Below are 19,720 nucleotides of genomic sequence, written 5' to 3'. Positions count from 1 at the left end.
ATTGCCAGTATTTATGAACTCGACTTACATACTTCTTATTAGTTGTCAAAATAGTTTTCTCTGCTTATTTTGAAACCTAATATTTTATAAGGTACGTTGCTGTTTCTAAGCGAAAAGTCGCACACTTTTGCCAAAACTGCAAAGAATTTTGTCTACTAAGGATGAGTACCTACAATGTTCTTTTTTTTTAGATTCTTTTCAAGATATTTATTTACAGTTGTGGTATTTTATCACCTAAATCTGGGAGTGTCTTACCTATTGCGTTAATGTTAAATGAAATATAAATAATCCTCGGGTCATGAAAGAAGTCTGCATATTCAGATTTCATTTTTCCATTTGTATTGGAGGGACCATCCCGCTTAGCGTGGATTATTCCAACGAACTCGCGAACAGGGTCCGCAGCGTATCGTTTTACTCCCAAAATGAACCTCGTATAACATTTTATATAATATTATTAATTTAATTAAGGCAGAATGAGGTGCAGTTTGCAGTTAAAGTAGATATCTTTCGTAATATAGGACCTTTTTCAATATCACTTTTGCTGTTGACTGTACATTATAATAAGGCCTATAAATAATCCCATCGTTAAAACTGGAAGCCCAATCAAAGAAAAAATAATTTGAGTATGTATGTTTTATTACAAAATGTAGCAAAATATTACAAAATAAATCCATACCTCTCCAAAAACGTGCAATCCAGAAAACTTTGATTTGTCTTAAATTATTCCCATAGACTTGTGATCTAGTTTTTATGTACTAATTTACATTGCTATTTAGGTTCATTTGATGTGTAAATTGATTGGTGTTTCCGGTTTTGTCACACTCGCTGACCCATATGTGTAACAGTGTCACTGAAAGGGAGCAACATGCTCTTGAGAACACGAATTTTCTTCCGTGGTCTCGTTGAAACGAAAACTTTTACCGTTAAGTCACGCTGTTGAACATGCGAGTGTAACAAAACAGAAAAAACGCTTAAGTATTACCATTCCGATTGATTAAAAGATATGGTGGAGAGAAGTACTTTAAAAGGGATTTTAAATAAGATTATGATAACCTCTTGTATGCGGTTGTTTTTGAATTGCGTGAATACAATGATAAATGTATGGTGGCACGTCATATTTCGTATTGCTAAACTTACAAAATAATAATAGAACCATCGAGAGGAAAGCATAAGCCATGCTTTCCCCTCGTGTGATGCGTTCAGGACTTAAGACTTGATGATTTGGGTGAACATAATCAAAACACCAAGTGTATAAAATAAAGCTTTTATTGACTTTAACGTAAAGCCTAAATCTAATGTCGATTTAAGTGACGTATATACAATACAAAAATTATAGCCTAGAAATGTTATTATTTTGACAATCGAGAACGCCATAGGTCACATAGCATCTCGGATCACGTCCGCATACAAGAGGTTGCGATAACCCTCGTGACTAGGCCGTGTGCCCACCGCGGGACGCGCCGCGCAGCCGCTGCGGGACACGTCCCGTCACTAGTGGGACTAATTCCAATTTGATATTTTTTAAGTATTTTCCATAATCGACGAGTCAAAATTGTTAACTAAACGAATACGCAGGTTTAACATTTTGGTACTAAGACGATAAACATGAGCTCTATAAATACATACTATAATTATTATGCTATTGTAATTTCTAAGTTTATTTTCGAATACGTCTGAAGAATCGTGTACAAGTAGACATATCATTTATTACAAATAAAATGATTGTATATTTTTAATGAAAAGAAAAAAAGCTATGTAAACATTGAAATTCGAAAGCATATCTCTTTGTAAATACTATACATTTCTTAGTGATATCCCGGCAATAATGCATATCACGGTACTATTATTACGACTGAAATCATAGTATTAGTTGTAAATAAAGTAACAATAAGTTAATAGCGTCGTAAAGTCGAGCGTAGAGTTATAATAAAACTGTCACAAAAATGTATGTGCCCCGTAATATCCCCCTCACGGATCCTGTGGAATCTTCCAATGTGCTATATCGATGTCGATAGTCGATCGTAACATCCCGCTAGTGTTAAGTATTTTTGTAAAGTATCGCTGTAACGAGTCGCCGTCGCCGGGCCAGCGCCCCGCGGCTCGGTCTACGAACGTTCATAAATAAAAATACGATTGAAAATATGTACAGAAATGTTTATTTTATAGGAAATCACATAACCACAGAGTACAGGCTACGACACACGTATGTACTGCGCTATGTCCGATCTCCCATAAAGGTACCGAAAAGCCGATCGCGGCTCGCATCGTCCGGGGAGCGACGTACACATGTTTAATTTTTCATATTACGAATAATCAGGAATACAAATCACGAATCTCTTACAAAAGCATAATACGAGTGAGTCTAGGGACGAGCGGCCCGCCGCGGCTCCGGGGCCGGGCCGGCGCGGCCGAGCGAGTCAGACACGAGTGATCAAACAGAAGAGTCAATAAATGCCATCAACCGTCACGGGGCGCGCGGGGCGGCGCCCTGCGCTGCCGGGGCTCCGGGCCCGCCCGGGACCAACCGGGCGCCGCGCGCCCTACGCCGTGCCGTTCAGCAGCTCGGCCTTGGCCTTGGGCGGCTCGCGGCGCCCCTTGCCCGGCCGCTTGTCCGCGCCCGCCGCCGCCGTGCCAGCCGTCCCCGCCGCCGGCGCCGGCGCCGCGCCCGCGCCTTCCCCGCCCGGGCCTGAGCCGGAGCCGCTCACTCCGTTCTTCCATCCGCCTCCTGGAAATTTACGATATCACTTAATGAGGGCTATCGTTTTAGCGCTCACCAGTTAGCGCCACTGTAGAGTAAGGTCCTGTCACTTGCTAGTAGCGAAGACAGTGGCGCCAACTTGTGAGCGCTAAAGTGGTAGGAGGACTATCGCATTTGCACTCATCAAGATGGCGCCACTGTAGAGTAAGGTCCTGTCAATCGCCAGGGGTGCCAACTGTTAAGTATAAAAACGATAGCCCTCATTGTCTGCAGTAATATTTGGCGTACTCCGATCCAAAAAATAATATATTTTAAAACAATCTCCAAATACTTGTTCCAATAAAAATACGATTACTAAGATCTGATTATCATACATATAGAATCTCTTCACAATTATAAAACTTATAGACGATATCCGATACTAACTGTATAAAAATAGATGTTATTGTTAACGAGATGCCGACACCTCATTACCAGCTGTTTTCGAAAAGTTATTTGTTTTGAATTATTCCGAGACATACAATAATAAAATATGGAGCACGTAGAGTACGCGAAGTCTTAATTGTGCAAGTTTACACGCGATAAGTCTTATTTGTTTCATTACACACAACAAGTAAAGCGTTTGAATGGATCGATTGATACGTATTGATTCGCGCCACATACATTAATTTATAAGCCGTCGGATGATGTGTTAACTCAAGCCGCAGTGCGATGAAATCCAATCGCGAACACGAGTGAATATTACAGACAATTAGGAGCAAATCTGAAAATCTTACGTCATGTGGAAACGAACATGCAATAAATTATGATGCTACGATATTATTTCTAAAAGCAATTGATGCGAAACACGATTACAAAGTTATCTTAGAGCTACAACATCATGCATCAACACTATGCAACAATAGTAGAAGCTATGGCAAACATAAATAATAAGAGGCAAAAACTTATTTTTAGTCTTAAATCAAATTACCTACATTCTAGTAAAAACTAGTTTACAGTTACAATATCAGTTAAAGAATATTAAGAAATTACATACAATCAAGTTAAATGTTTATGTATAAATTGTAGTTCTGGCAGGTGGGGTCGTTTTGACTGCCATGCCCATTATGTCATCGACAACCGTGACGAACTATTGAGAAAACGGTGTAATTTAGAACACGTGTTTGTGAAACTAAACATGCCACTGTGTGTGAGTATTCATTGTAATTTTAAGTGTACAGAGAGTACAGGCAGCATACACATTGAATGCACACTAGAGCAATGTCCACGTAATGTTTTTGTTTGAAAATTCTACATTGTATGAGGAATTTTATTGCGCGAGAAGTTATTAATAACAATGAATTTCTACGTAATTGAACACGTGTTTATTCACTTTGTATGGTGTTGAATAATACATAAAACAACACAGATACAATAAATATTTACATAGCTTCTATCTAATCCCTTCAAATTCTTGCAAGTAGGTTTACACTTGCAAGATTTTGTGTGTGTAGAAGAATGTGAGAGTATGTGCAAAATGGACGTGGAATGTTGGCGGTATGATGGTCATTATCCCTGTTAGTTATTCAGGAGCGTGCGTGTTGTGTGTCAGTGCGTGTTACGATATTATGCACGCGATGCGTCGCGGCGGCGTTGCGCAGGAGTCGAAACTCGTCAGACGCAGCGGACTTTGATATGCGAATTGAGGTTGGAACTGCTCTGTGATTTTGGTTTACTAATGTTAAGCCTTGTTCGCACTAGTCGAGTAATTTAGTAAAGTAACTCGCCTTTAGTAACTACTTACTGACCAAAAAATCGTTCGCCGCACTTTGGTCGAGTACATACAAGTGATGAGTGGTTATTTTATATGAATTCGACTAAACCGCTCGTTTCGGACTCGTTTAGCTACTCGCCTGTCAAAATAGAACAAATTGGATTGGCTCGATTATAAACGATTTAGTACCCTACTGGACTAACGCCCGTGTATTCACAAACAATGCTTGCTTAAGTGAAACAGCAAAATGAACGCATAGCGTTGAATAGAGCTCTGTGATTGTTTCTTGTGTCACGCTGTGGTCTACGCGCACTGTGAGACCTCATATAGTCCGGTCGCCGAGCACGTAGAATTTCGTCCAATGACCCCAAGCTCGCACACTCACTGCTGCCGCCCGTCGCACAGTCGCGACAGCAATATAATTACGCGCGAGCGATAAGGATAGGTAGCTTGGGGTCATTGGACGAAATTCTACGTGCTCGGCGACCAGACTTTAGTAATGTTTGTGAATACGGGCGTAAATCTTTCAAAATCAAAAATATTTATTCAGTTTAGACCACAAGTGGCACTTATGAACGTCAATAGAAAATAATAAAAAAAAGAAAAGGTAGCCCTTATCGGGCACTTTATATTATGTCTCCTTATCTTTTGGGCCCTACCAGCGCTTCGAGACAAACATATGGCAAGTGCTGAGAAGAAACGCCGGAACAAACTCAGTCACCACTTATTGCCAGGAATTAGGTATCTAACGGTAAGAATAGTCAAAGGACATTGTCAGAAACCGCCTTAGATTCCTGGGCACAGCAGTAAAGTATCAAAATTAATCTCTTACTTTTTGAATACTTAAATATTAATTAGATTGTAACGGACACTTGAGGATTAAGAAATGAAATAATAAAAGTATTTTATATGTATTCCATAATACTATGACGACATCCGGACATTTTAGGGCGTGGCCTGCTCCATATCCTATGAAGTTCCATAATTTGTGTCGATAAAATCTATGTAAAATCGGCACAAGGCAATGCCGTACTTCATTGTTAGGAATCCATGTAATAGTGATGTTGACTGCGGTCATCATAGACAATAAGATACCGATCTTGTAAATAAAATAAATCGTCCAAATTGCTACAGTATGACTAGATTTTAATTAAAAGTTAAAAATATATTGCACGATACTACAAGAAGCTATCTAATGTGTCCAACTGGTCGAAGGTCATGAATAAAATAAAAAGAATTGTGATCATAACACTGATATAGACAATGACAACAATATGGGATCATCTTTAATATATCTGTTACAGTTTCAAAATTCGATGAAAAATCCAATGCCGCTTAAAGTGAGAGAAATGTCTAAAGTTCTAATAGAATTGAAAGTTTTATTCGCTCAAAATGCTTATAACAATAATTGGTAATACATTTCAAATATTAAGTACCTTTATAATGTATCGATAGAACCAAAATGATATCCTCTCAGCTTGGAAAGGGAAAACCCAGGATTGGGGGAGCGCTCCAGGCAATTTTTAGAACATTTCATAGGTGGTAGTAAATAATATTTATTTTATTATTAAAATTGAATATTTTGATATTGATAAAATTGAATATATCATTCGATTCAAATACCGAATATTTTTCAATCGATAATAATTATCGAGAATTGTTAATAATATTCAATTAAAAGTTGTTCAATCCCTAGTCATGCATAGACTAAGACGGTAACCATGGAAATAGTTAGTTTGGTAAGTCACGTGTTAAATGTCAAGAGTGGAAAGTAAACATAGGATTCATGTTATTTATTTACGTGCAAAATGTAAGTAAGTAAGTCATAAAAGTGGAACGCCGAGCTATTTCCAAAACCCGTCCAATATTATAATACAATTTGGCTGCGACAACTACAATACAGAACATCTCCCAAATCGATGTGCATAAAATAATATAATACAATACTAGTAAGTAAGAGGTTATGATAACAATATTGCTATCAATAAGTTTATAGAATTGGTCCGCCAGGAATAATTGTTCTTACATAAAGATTTGTGTCATTTAGAACCTAGAAAGTATTATTTCGGCACTGTTGATCTAACGGCGAACAATGTATGGAGAACGAACATTGTCCTTTAAGTACATCAAATATGTGCAGACTGAACTGACCACGCATCCTTGTCATCAATATAGTCTCGTTTCCTGTCATATTTAGCGACTAAATGACTCGACTAGCGCGAACAAGGCTAGACCCCTGTACAACCCCGGCGCGCCGGCGCGGGCTCACCTTGCTTCCTCCGGCGGCGGCGGCGCCCGGCCGCCTCCCCGGCGCCGCGGCCCTCCTCGGACGTCGCGGACTCTGCGGCGACAACACACATGCATGCCGCACCCGCTACCCCGCTAGTAACTACCCCGCTACCCCGGGGACTAACCGTTCGCTACTACTGGAACTCGGGGCCGTCTTTAACCTACTAGGGGCCCTGGGCATTTAAGGATTAAGGGGGGGCCCTGGGCATTTAAGAATTAAGGGGGGCCCTGGGCATTTAAGGATTAAGGGGGGCCCTTATCATCTAGAAAAAGATCTTATTAGCAGACGGGGTCGCAGGCAGTGCCCAGGGGGGCAAGTGCCCAAAGTGCCCAGTGGGAAAGAGGGGCCTGCTGGAACTTACTTCTATATTCTATTGTCGATGCGATTTTGTGAAAAATATTATTGGCAGGTAACTAATCTATACTAATATCATAAATGCGAAAATAACTCTGTCTGCCTGTCTTGCTTTCACGCCTATACCACTGAACCTATTTTTATTAAATTTGGCATAGAGTCCCGGGAAAGGATCCCAGTTTTTGAAACAGGGACGCGCGCGATAAATTTTTCTGTGACAGACAATTCCACGCGGGCGGAAAGCTAGTTACTCATAAGATAGGCCCCGTTAATTGATATTTATTGTCCGTGGTGCATATCTTAAAGGTTTATTAAACCTTTGTATGTCACTTGTCATCAGCTTTGCAATGGAGGGAAGTCGAACCTTAATTTCGAACTCCTCCTATGTTCTTCTGATTAATTTCGTTGCGGGTCCAATGACTGTTTAACTTTCCCGGGGACAAACTTGACCTTCATTGGTCGGGTTTTTATGGCGGTCAGGCTGTAGATCCTGGCTACACAGGAGTTGCAGCGGTGGGAACGAGAGGCGGGAATAGTCCCGTTACTACTGGAACTTCTATAATATTGTCTACACCCAAAGCGTATTATTGTAGTTGTTAGCGATTCGAGTCAGGATTGTCATATTGATAAGAATCAATCTTCTGCCGTAAATATTCTTAGTGATCCAATTCAAAGGATTTTATAGCTAATCATGTGTTTGTTTCTTATAATATCTTTCAAAATAAATAAAAATCTATACCATAGACAGATACAGAAGAAAGTAATGCCAATAACAAACTGAATTGTTCAAAGATTATTAATCTTTTCTAATCTAATAATCTACAACATTGCAATCGTAAATCGTGTCTATTAACAATGAAACATTTTGACAAAATATTTGGTCTAAATAAAACAATAGTTATAATAATAATAACAAATTACCAATTAGAATCTACAAAAATTGATAACACTTTTTGTGCCAATTCACTGACTCGAATTATTGTTTTAAATAATTAAGTTAGGTACGTCAATCGCTTTACAGTTAAGCTTATCGTAGTAAAGCCACCACCGAAATTAGTTTCAGAGTAAATCGGAAGATTAAGATAATTATCTTCGCCCAGGAAGTAAAAAGCCAGTTCCAAATTATGTAATAGCAAACGACTAATCACCACATCTAGTTTATGAAAAAGTAGAAAAATAGAAACATCCCATTCGTCCGGCTACGGCTTAATGTACTAATTAAAATGTAAGAAAACGAGAGCACAAAACAAACACAATATACGAGTACGATGCATATAATATACCACTTATAAAATAATCCAAGAGCACTACACACTACATTTTAACTAGCACATTCAGTAATATTTTCAGATTTTGAATCACGCAATTGTTGTTTTTAAAAATGAATCCTCAAAGTTAGCTCAAATATATCAGTCAGTTTTTAGTTACGCAAGGAATAAATTAAGTAACTATTTTATAATATAAAAAATATCTAAAGCTAGGTAATCAATTGCCAAATTTTTAATATTCAGAGTGCACAAAATTAATGATAAAGAGAAATGATAAGAAAAACAATAATGCAGCCCACACATTCCGATCTGATCTGCTAAGCCCTAAATCTTTCAAAGGTGATAGTTAATCACTAATCTAAGAGAAAGATCAAAACCTGCTATCATACATTATGTTCAATAAGAGCTCCTTGAAATAAATACATATCAGTGAAACACATCACGGATAGCAACAGTTCCTCTTACAACAGAAGCAATTTTATTCACATGGTAAGAGTCAGAGTCACATATGAACTTTTTATCTAATAAATCAAAATTGTTAGACACAATTTTACTGTCTTCTTGATGACACAATCTACTGATTTTGAATAGTTTTCTAGGAACGTTAATAAAGCTTTTACAAAAGGGACTAATCTTAGAAGTTTAGCATGCGACCGTCGGAAGGTGTGGGCTACACAGGCGAGTATAGCATAAGGCGGGCTACAAGCGTACCTCTGTCGGCGCTGGACACGTCCTGGCTGTCTAGTACTGAGCTCTCGTCGTCGGTCTGCCTTCGCCGCTCCTCGCGCCGCCGCCCGCTCTGTGGAGAAGGAAGATTCGTTGTTAAATATTGCTCATATTTACTATCATAAAGAAATAATTGATAATTTATTTGCTTTACATCTTGCGATATGAATAAAATTCACTTATGGCTAATTCATTCATGGAACAGTGTGCTTACTGCTCACCATTAGTTTACGTTAGGTATGATCGCTAGCGACTACGTAAACAAATGACATTAAAAAGTATTACAGATTGTAAAGCGCCCCTAGCGGCTACTTTCAAGAACTAAAATCTTCATAGATTTTTAGACGCACTCGCTAGTGAGCACACCTAACGTAAACTCATGGTAACCACACTTGTTATTCGTGAATAGGTCGCCTGACAATGATGCTTGACGTTGAGCGGCTGCGCATCATGAAAAACATTAGACAATGTTGTTAGCGCTCCCGTCCGTTCTTTATGACGACGTGCTCATCCGCGAGTTATAAATCTCGAGGCGTCGAGTCCTATTTTTGAAACGTCGAGGCGGATTAGCAGGAGTTGGTAAGCTCGGTATACTCGAGCCTAGGTGAGACGCGAGCTCCCCGAGTCACGTCTTCAGACTTCAATAGAGCGGGCTAGCAAGAGTGGACGGTGGTTATGTATAGCCGCACCTTCGTGCGGCGAGGTCAGCGAGGGTTCTAGGTGGTAATAGGGTAGGTGTATCTAAAGTCCGGTCGCCGAGCAGATAGAATTTCGTCCAATGACCCCAAGCTACCCATCCTTCGCTCGCGCGTAATTATATTGCTGTCATGACTGTGCGACGGACGGCCGCAGTGAGTGTGCGAGCGCGACAGCAATATAATTGCGCGCGAGCGATAAGGATGGGTAGCGTGGGGTCATTGGACAAAATTCTACGTGCTCACAGACCAGACTATATCTACACTATTAGGAGTACTTTCCCTCCAGGTGGCATAACAAAATTCCACCTGTATAGTATGGTATACTCACGTTGGTGCGCGGCGGGTGCGGCTCTTTAGAGTAGGCGCACACCGTTGATTTTTGTCGGCCGATAGTTTAGTCGGGCAGTTGATCAGTATGGGCATGTATGGGAGTGCGCACACTACGCCGATTCTTCATACAATTTAAAATCGGGCACAACTATCGGTCAACTAAAAATCAACGGTGTGCGCCTACTCTTAGCGTATTGGCGTCCCCTCGCTGCACCCCAGGCCTGCAAGCGAGGTGAAGGTAATGTACTCACGTTGGCTCGCGGCGGGTGCGGCTGGTGCGGCGCGTGCGGGTGCGGGCGGCGCGTGCGGGCCAGCTGTAGACACTGGGTGTGTACCAGCGTTGCCAGACGTCCCGATTTTTAAATCAAATTTAATTGGTCCCGCTTTTCGGAGAGAGACACTCACTTCACCAGACTATTGTTTGAAACGCCATATTATTCTAAAGAATATTTTTTTTTATTTCGATTTTTCTTTTTTTTTTTTTCTTTTTTTATTCTAAAAACGAATTTAACGATAGAGTAAATCTGATCTGATCTGTAAATATTTGAAAACCTTTGAATAATCATAGTAAAAAACGTATATAAATACGTTTTTTTACTATGTCCCGCTTTTGACGGAAGAATCCCGCTATTTGCACTCAAAAAGTACCAAAGTCCCGTGCGGGTGCGGACGGCGGGTGCGGGCCAGCTGTAGACACTGGGTGTGTACTCACATTGGCTCGCGGCTGGTGCGGCTGGTGCGGCGGGTGCGGCGCGTGGTGCGGCGCGCGCGGCGGGTGCGGGCGTCCGTTCTCGAGCGGCACGCGCCGCTCCTCGCCGCCGCCGCCGCGCCGCTCGCCGCGCTCGCCACGCTCTCCACGCTCACCGCGTTCGCTGGACCTGACGACACCGAAGAATAAATTTAAGCGCCATTCATTTAAACATTTTAGACAGCAGGCAAGCTGAAAACGAGGCGGAAACGCAAGGAACAGGCAAGTGTAAATTGTATAACGTGTGATATACACTCGACATCAAATAAATCGCACCTCCCGCGACCAGCACTTTCAAACGTATGCATTCCCACTTCCCACCAATATTGGCACCATTTAAAAACCTAGTTCTAAACTTCATTTCATTAAAGGAAAGGTTTTTACACCAAAAATGTGTCTCTACAGGGTGTTAGGTAAATGGGTATATGAGCCGACACTAGCCCATGTTAACATGGTCATATAAATGGTATGGTGAAGTCAGAAAATGGATATCTTCATTTTAATTATTTTAATTTTCACACAAATCGGATTTTATAAAATTTATTTTGTATGAAAATTAAAAAAATAATTAAAATGAAGATATCAATTTTCTGACTTCACCATACCATTTACACGCCCATTAGGCCAGTAGAATTAAACACAAAAATTGATTAAATCGGAAATAATTCCCACAAAAGATTTTTTTGCTTTAATGGCTTCATTGGTTGTCCATTATGACTCTCCTAAGTTTTCGACTTCGACGGAGTTGTGCTTAATTGGTGGGGGCCCCCGAAAGGGGCGTTTTTTTCGGTTTTCCGGTTATACCGCGTAAAGGACTTACCCTATCGAAAAGTGGTCTTCATGACGGTTAAAGGGCACTTAATCCTGCATTGAATAAGACCAAATTCATATGTTTTGGACAAACCGTTCTCGCGCTAAAGTTCGGCAAAGTAGAAAATATACGTATAATTAATGACCCTCTCCACGTCCAATGGCTTGTTACCCACATGCTTCCAAGCCTTGTAAAGGGTCGCCTTAACCAGCGTAACCCTAACAAGGCTCACGAGTTTGATTCGCTTATCCTTGTTCGTCCCAGCCGTTCCTTAACTGCGGTTGCTGCACCTCTTCCTGGCACTCTCCTGAACGACTCTGTGTTACCTAATGTGGCTGCCCCTCTTCCTTGTACCCTCCTGTACGATTTCATTGCTTAACCATATGCCTGGTCCAAGGTTCGACGCCACAAAATCAACTTCGTACGAGTGAAAATAGTTTAAATACTATTTCCCGTGCTTGCAACATTTTTCTTTACTGCTTCGCCTCTATTAGTCGTAGAGTGATTGTATATATCCTATAGCCTTCCTCAATGTATGAGCTATTCAACACAAAAATAATGATTTCAATCAAACTAGTAATTCTTAAGATTAGCGCGTTCAAACAAACAAACAAAAAACTCTTCAGCGTTTTAATATGAACTTGTTGTTGTTGATTTTTGGCGTCGAACCTTAGACCAGGCATACGGCTAGGCAACGTAGTCATGCAGGAGGATACAAGGAAGAGGGGCAGCCACAGTAGGTAACACAGAGTCGTTCAGGTGAGTGCCAGGAAGAGGTGCAGCAACCGCAGTTAAGGAACAGCTGGGACGAACAAGGATTGGCGCATCAAGCTCGTAAGCCTTGATAGGGTTACACTGGTTGAGGTGGCCCTTTTCAAGACTTGGAAGCCTGTGGGTAACAAACCATTGGACGTGGAGAGGGTCATTAATTATACGTATATTTTCTACTTTGCCGAACTTTAGCGCGAGAACGGTTTGTCCAAAACATATGAATTTGGTCTTATTCAATGCAGGATTAAGTGCCCTTCAACCGTCATGAAGACCACTTTTTGATAGGGTAAGTCCTTTACGCGGTATAACCGGAAAACCGAAAAAATGCCCCTTTCGGGGGCCCCCACCACTTAAGCACAACTCCGTCGAAGTCGAAAACTTAGGAGAGTCTTAATGGGCAACCAATGAAGCCATTAAAACAATAAAATCTTTTGTAGGAATTATTTCCGATTTAAAAGCTAATTCTACTGGACTACATGTTAACATGGGCTAGTGTCGGCTCATATACCCATTTACCAAACACCCTGTATAGCAGGGTTTCCTAAACCAGCGGTTCCCGAAAGGTGATCCGCGGAACCCTGGGGTTCCGTGGAAAGGCCGCAAGGGTTCCGTAAAAAATATTATCCCACGTTTCGTGACCGACGTTGTTCGCTCGCACCGACTTGTTTACGCACAAGGAAGGGGCAGAGCGTGCGAGCGGAGTAGTACGGGGGTTCCGCTAGGAAAAGTATAATCAATTAGGGTTCCTTGGCAAAACAAAAAATTGGGAAACCCTGTCCTAAACTATGAGTCGCGAGCGAACATTGAGTTGACCCTTCCTGTAGAACGACACACCACCCTACCAATGCAACCGTTAGGCAGTGGGCTAAATTTCCTATAGGTGGATCTCAAGTTTGGAAACTTGTATTAGACGAGTCGTAGCCCAGACAGCTTTGGGAACCACTGCTCTATATAATAGGGTACAGATTGTTCAAAAAATTCATAGCTTTTCGACCTTTGTTAGGTAAACAAGGTTTTAAATTATGGTGCCAATATATTTGACAAAGCCCTATAAAGGACAATACATAAACCGAACGGCACACACCCGAGCACGTAAACGTGCAGCTCAATGTGTTAAGAAACATCTACAAAAAGTACATGTGTACTGAGCGCGTATCGTTCACTGCATATCAGGCATCAGCAGCTCATTGATAAGTGTGAAATGCTAGCTAAATATACGATTGTAACATTCAATGAATTAGGAAGACAAACTGCAAACAAACAGCCACAAAAGTTAACATGATGGAAATATTACTGTACTAGCTTTCCGCCCGCGGCTTCGCCCGCGTGGAATTTTGTCTGTCACAGAAAAACTTTATCGCGCGCGTCCCTGTTTCAAAAACCGGGATAAAAACTATCCTATGTTCTTTCCCGGGACTCAAACTATCTCTATGCCAAATTTCATCAAAATCGGTTGCGAGGTTTAAGCGGGAAAGCGTAACAGACAGACAGACAGACAGAGTTACTTTCGCATTTATAATATTAGTTGGGATAAAAAATGTACTCAATCAACTTAATGATTATTACTTATTTATGGTAATACCATCGTCAGAACCCTGCTGCTCATCGGCTGTCAGTTATGCATACTATGTGCCCTACCCATTGCCACTTCAGCTTGGTATGCTTGCTTGCAGCTTGGAATATGTCAACGACTTTAGTTCGTTTATGGATCTCATTTCTGATTGATTCAAGAAACTCTCGTAAAGAAACACCGAGCATAGCTCTCTCCATATCACGCTGTGCACTTTTGAACTTATTTATAAGGCCTATATTGAGAGGCCACGTTTCCGAGCCGTATATCACCACTGGTAACACACACGCGTCTTTAGCCCTCTTTTACCAGAGGATAATAGAGAACTCTAGCTGACTCCCCAGCCAGACGTGTTGAGGAGACAAAGTGAGATTAGTATGTAGATCAGGGTTCGAAAATATCCGATATTGATATTTTCGAACCCTGATGTAGATAATTATAGTTTATAACGCACCTGTTGGGTCGTGGCGCGCGTCCGCCACGCGGGCGGTAGCCGCCACCATCACCGCGCTCCTCGCCCACCTCGGGAGTCATACGCCGCCCGCCTGCATACAACACAACAATAGTTCATCAAAGCAAATAAAAATATATTAGAAGTTTATGTTTAAAAGAGCTGATTACCGATACAGAGGTGAGTGTGAGTTTCCATCAAAAAATGACATTAAAGTATGACGGATTGTACAGCGCCCCTAGCGGGAAACGTTCAAAAACAAAAATTTTTACTAGTGAGCGCGTTTAATGTAAACTCACACTCAGCCCACAGAATGCTATTTTGAAACAATGTTTAAATTATTACGAAAAATAAAAACTTTTACTACGAGATCAATCAATGGTGACAGCGAGAAACAATACGTGTGAACGGAGCTACGATTTTATTTTTTTCCTATCTTTAACACTGTCAACCATTTCCATCGTGTTCGATGGGTTCTCTTTAGATTACAGGGTTCTTTACAATGACACTCAATGAATGCTTTCAACATGACGTGCTATAAGTAAAACCAGTGTCGTGGCGCCAATAATATCACGACTAATGCCTTTTTAGCACAGGACATTAGAAACCATTTTATTTTTAATTGTGTTCTATGGTTTCCTTTTTTTCTTTTGTTCATTTATGTGTTGATCTTGTATGTGTCGCGTGCAATTTTTTTTTCCACAACGAGAAAGTTCTAGGCCTGTATCTCACCTGATGGTAAATGATGATCAGGTCGAAGGTGGAAGCGAGCCTCACCCGGAATCCTCAACCACGGAGAAAAATAAAATTCTATCTTAAGTACAGGCAGGCCTGTTCATCTCCGCGAGTTTACATCGAAAACAAAACACGCACGATGGCCCACCTACAGGATACTATTCGACAAGGCCTCACATACGAGCGAACATTGACTCACGCACGCGTATTCTTGTGTATGGGGCCGTCCATAAATTACGTCATCGATTTTTTCAGATTTTAGACCCCCCCCCCCCCCCCTACAATCATCCTATCGTCATTTCTTAATGACCCCCCCCCCCCCCTTCTCCCAAAATTGACGTCATTACAAAATTAAAACACTTGGTTAAAGAATCACCTTTTTTTTTAATAGAGTGATTCTTAAAGAAGGTTTATACAGTGTGAGTCACGTTAAAGTGTACATATGAAATTAGGTGAAACTAGACCTATTTTTATCGACAAAAAAGAGGTCAAATTTTTTTTTTTGATTTTTTTTTAAAATTTATAGAATTTTTTTTCTTCCAATTACTTATTGTAAAGAAAACGTAATAACTTTTAAACTAAGAGGTATATCCTGATAAAATAAAAACAGTAATAATGCTAAATAACAAACGATACTAAAAAAATACCCTGAAAATGCCAACAAATAATAAAAAATGAAACTTTTTGAAAAAAATCTGCTTTTAAATTTGTGGTTTTTTGGTTATTTGATAAATTTCTCCAAAAAATGCCCCTATGACAGGTAGTTTTTATTACTTTGTATTATTTTCTATCGTATTACCTTTGTAAAGCCAAAAATCGCATGTCTCTATCCCTATCACAACATTTGCTATGATCGTTTGAACAAAGGCCTGCAGCGTCTTTCCGTTCTATACATGGCCAGAACGCACCCATAGGAAACTGCTCGTGTATATTTCGGAGTGCCTGTTTGTAAATCTGTGACTCCAAACTATACACGAATTTTGCGTACTGATCGTGTATAGTTTGGAGGAGCTTAGTAAAAAAAGTCATCTCCAAACTATACTCGATTAGTTTCTACTACACCACTTACACTTGACTAGAGTGTGTTTAGTTGATATTGATTTAGTAAAATTCAGTAAAATATGGAACTATATTTAAAATTACATTTATTTGATATTATTACATAAAATATTATTATTTTACTGAATCTATAATAAATCTAGATTTTTAACACTATTGTAAGTGGTTTTTGAAATTAAATTGATTAGGTAGATTTCAAATTAAATAACAAATTTAATATGAGAGAGAGTGAGAGAAGAAAGTTCAACGCGCATTAAATACAATATTATGCGAGACTTTAAATGCTAGGTTTGTATTGTCGGCCGTTTGGTGTAGTGGTTCGAAGTGGTAGCGGGTTCGATTCCCGCACAGTACAAACATTTGTGTGCATGAACATATTTGTTTGTATTGGACTGGGTGTTTTCTATGTATAATAAGTATGTATTTACAAAAAGAAGTATTTAATTATGTTTATATCCGTTCTCTAGTACCTACCCATAGTACAAGCTTTGCTTAGTTTGGGACTAGAAGCGCAGTGTAAAATGTCTAAGGATATTTATTTATTATTTATTTTATTTATTAACTTTTATCTCAAGAACATTTATGTACAATTTAATGCTGTTGAAACATTGTTAAACAAATAAAATAAAAATAAATAAAATAAACAAAATCATTTTGACATATTTCCATACCTACAATTGGTGAAATATCAGCCCCAAAACAAATATCTTTTCTATGGCAGAATAAGAAACACCAAAAAATCCTTTATCAAAACAATGACACGTGTCGAAAGATGATTCAATGTTTAAAGTAGACACGCAGCTATGAATTAATCTATCTATATAAATAAAAATGAATTGATGTTCGTTAGTCTGATTAAAACTCGAGAACAGCTGGGCCGATTGAGCTGATTTTGGTTTTAAAATGTTTGTCGTAGTCCAGGGTAGGTCTAAACGGTGAGCAAATACGCGCGCGATATTGTTTTTCTGTAATAGACAAAATTCCACGCGAGCGAAGCCGCGGGCGGAAAAATAGAAAGAGAGGTCAATAAGTCAAAATGACTAGCATGCAACTACTCGCGTATAAATTGTAATCACGCACTTATTACAATACATACATGATTAGTCCGTATGCGTACTGGCGATGTATATTTTGGAGGAAGATAATTGACCTAAGTCACTACAAAGTATACGCGAGCAGTACGCAGCGTATGCGTACTGGTCGTGTATAGTTTGGAGGAGCTTAGTAAAAAAAGTCATATCCAAACTATACTCGATTAGTTTCACACCCTTGCGTTCTGGCTATGTATAGAATGGAAAGACGCAGGCCTGCAACAACATTATTCTCCGCTACAGGTAGGGACAATTTTAATTTTAACTAAAATGCTTATTTTACTTCGAAATCTTTTGTTTTTATTTGAAATCTAACTCGTATTTATCAAAATTACAAATCTAGACCCATTTTCAGTTTCGTTGTTAACGAAGCGTTGAATGGCGCGCCCGGAGAGGCTTAGTTCAAACGATCATTGCAAACGTTATGATATCGATAGAGACATGCGATTTTTGGTTTTACAAAGATAATACGATAGAGAATAATACAAAGTAACAAAAACCACCTATTATAGGGGCATTTTTTGGAGAAATTTATCAAATAACCAAAAAAACACGTATTTAAAAGCAGATTTTTTCAAAAAGTATAAAATTTTATTATTTGTTGGCATTTTCTGAGTATTTTATGTATTTTTTTAGTATCGCCTATTATTTAGCATTATTACTGTTTTTATTTGATCAGGATATACCTCTTAGTTTAAAAGTTATTCTTTACTTTTTTTTACAATAAATAACTGGAAGAAAAAAATTCTATAAAAAATTAAAAAAAAATCTCAAAAAAATTTTACCTCTTTTTTGTCGATAAAAATAGGTCTAGTTTCACCCACTTTAACGTGACTCACACTGTATGTATAATACATGTAAGTACCACGGGCGAAGCCGGGGCGGGCAGCTAGTATTATATGTAATATTATTGTTAGAGTATTTTATCTGTAGTTATTACTGTATTTGTGTACATCTATGTTGCATTATGTATGTTTATTATGAGTGTACGGTACGCACATTCAAAGAAAGGAATGGTGGATGGAAAGTCACTGGTTGCTATGACAAAGAGTTTATTGCAATAACTAACACTATTACAAAGTCCAAACTACTTAGGTTAAAATGGTGCGAAATGGTGAAAAGGTATGAGTGATTACGCGTGGTTGGTTTGGTGACCGAATAAACACTAAATGTAAAATCAATGAAATATCGAAATAAAGTTTGCTGTAAGTTGATGCCACCGCGCCGCGGTCGGCGCGTATTGCTGACATAAACAACCTAAATAAATTGTACGTTCAAAGATCGTACATGCTCCCGAGCGAGAGAAAAGTACAGATGAACGTTGAAAGTGGTGAAATTAGTTGAATGAAAGTGCAGATGTGGTGAGGTGCTTTTTAACAAGGTGAAGGAACAATAATGTCTTAATCTAATGGTTAGTCAGACGCTTGAAAATGGTTACGAAAATTTGGCACCGGGGCCGTATCGACACGCGCACTGACACTTGGCATTTCAGCCTTAGGACCACTAACACTATTGCACTCTTTAACACTGACACATTGAACACTAGCACTGTAGGAGCCGTCGACGTCGCCCTGGGCGCGCGCGCGGTGCGCTCGCCGGCGCACGCGCTGCCGCCAGGCCAGCCAGCCCAGCCCGCCGAACACAGCTGCAGCCACCAACACGTAGATGGCGGCGTAGTGGTGGACGTCGTGGTAGGAAATCACGTCAGCTATTCCTTCCTTAGATTTCATTTCCTTGATTTGTTCTCCAATGATCTTAAGATCTTTCTCAAATCCACTTGATCCAATTTCTATGGTGGTGGTGTTAGGAATAGCCACATTTATTATATGGTTAATAGGAGGTATCTCAGGTGTCATAATATCTGGTTGAATGTTTATGTTGTTGAAGAATTGCTTATGCGACGTTATAGTGAAGGAGTCGCCCTTGATGACGCAGCCGTTCCCTAGAGTGATAACGCCGGCCTTGCTGAGTCGCTCGGCGGAGATCAGCTGATCGCATATTATTCTTACAGGACATTGACCGCAGCATGAATATAAGTAAGTGTTTATCTTATGAAGCTGTGACCAAGAATGTTCGCATGGAATGGTTATGGTTTTACAGGTTTGTTTGGTGAGATCTTTGACACACAGACTCTGATCTGATTTGAATTGATAGAGTGGTGATTGTAGAGGGCAAAAATGAACATCGAAGTCATATGAAATGCACGTTTGGAGTGAGTTATCACTTATAGGTACGTACATATCTTTTTGTAAGTTGATCGCAACATGACTGGCGATAGGCAATAGGGTGACCATGCGGTTGTCAATTTCTCTCGGAATTGCAATAATTTTATAGATATCGAATAAGTCTCGACTGACAAGCGGAATT

This window comes from Ostrinia nubilalis, chromosome 12, assembly GCF_963855985.1.
Source record: "Ostrinia nubilalis chromosome 12, ilOstNubi1.1, whole genome shotgun sequence".
Taxonomy (NCBI): Eukaryota; Metazoa; Arthropoda; class Insecta; order Lepidoptera; family Crambidae; genus Ostrinia; species Ostrinia nubilalis.
This window is presented reverse-complemented; position numbering follows the sequence as displayed.